The sequence below is a fragment of the Mastomys coucha genome, chromosome X (assembly GCF_008632895.1).
Source record: "Mastomys coucha isolate ucsf_1 chromosome X, UCSF_Mcou_1, whole genome shotgun sequence".
Taxonomy (NCBI): Eukaryota; Metazoa; Chordata; class Mammalia; order Rodentia; family Muridae; genus Mastomys; species Mastomys coucha.
The window spans coordinates 138,266,651-138,267,655 of NC_045030.1; positions in this window are offsets into that span (position 1 = coordinate 138,266,651).

Genomic DNA, 1,005 nt, shown 5'->3' on the forward strand with positions numbered 1-1,005 from the left:
CATCTCCTCTTCAGTCCTGATAGAAGGAAACCAATTTGTTCATTCCCCTTAGATCTCATTGTACACATCCTGAGTTTAGAAGGAAGCAAAGCGGTTCCCAAGGGCAACAGAATTCAGACAAAAGAGTCTCTGAGCTATAGGTGCTGTAGCAAAACATGGCTGCAAACATGCTTATATGAGGAATCGGTTTATTGGTATTGGTACAGAAGTATGGACAGGTCTTTTCCCTCAGCTCCTAGGCAGTGTGTATTGCCTACCTACCAAGTCTTTACATGTACCTTTTCCTCAGTGTTGACATATTCTTAGAAAATGAGCAAGATGTACAGACATGGGGCTGGGGAGATGGCTCAGCATGAAAGAGCACTGGCTGCTTTTCTGAAGCTCCTGAGTTCAAATCCCAGCAACCACATGGTGGCTTACAACCATCCATAGTGAGATCTGATGCCCTCTTCTGGCATGTCTGAATACAGCTACAGTGTACTTATTGACCGAGCAAGCAGAGGTCCTAAAAATTCGATTCCCAATAATCACATGAAGGCTCACAACCACCTCTTCAGCTACAGTGTATCCATATACATAAAATAAATCAGTAAATCTCTAAAAACTAAAAGATGTACAGACATATGTGACTAATAGATATAGATCTCTTGTATCAGGCTGGGTAACAGACATAGTCAGTCTACCCATTATAGATCTTTCTCATTTAAACATAGCCTTAAAAAAAAAGAAAAGAAAAGAAAAGAAACAACCTTAACAGAATCATTTCCAGACAACCTCTTCTGCCACTTATGTTCTTTGAAGCTTTTCCTCCTCTACAATAACACTTGCTCCATGGTCATCTGTGCTCGATTCTCTCTCAAGATGATGTTGCTCAATGGGCTTTATTCTCTGCACATGGCTTTGTGAGTCTAAGAATGTCTCACTATTTTTGACCTCGGTTTTCACAATTGTTTAAATGTCTCCTGGGCTTCCTCCCACCTCACTCATCCCTTCTCTTTTTTGTCT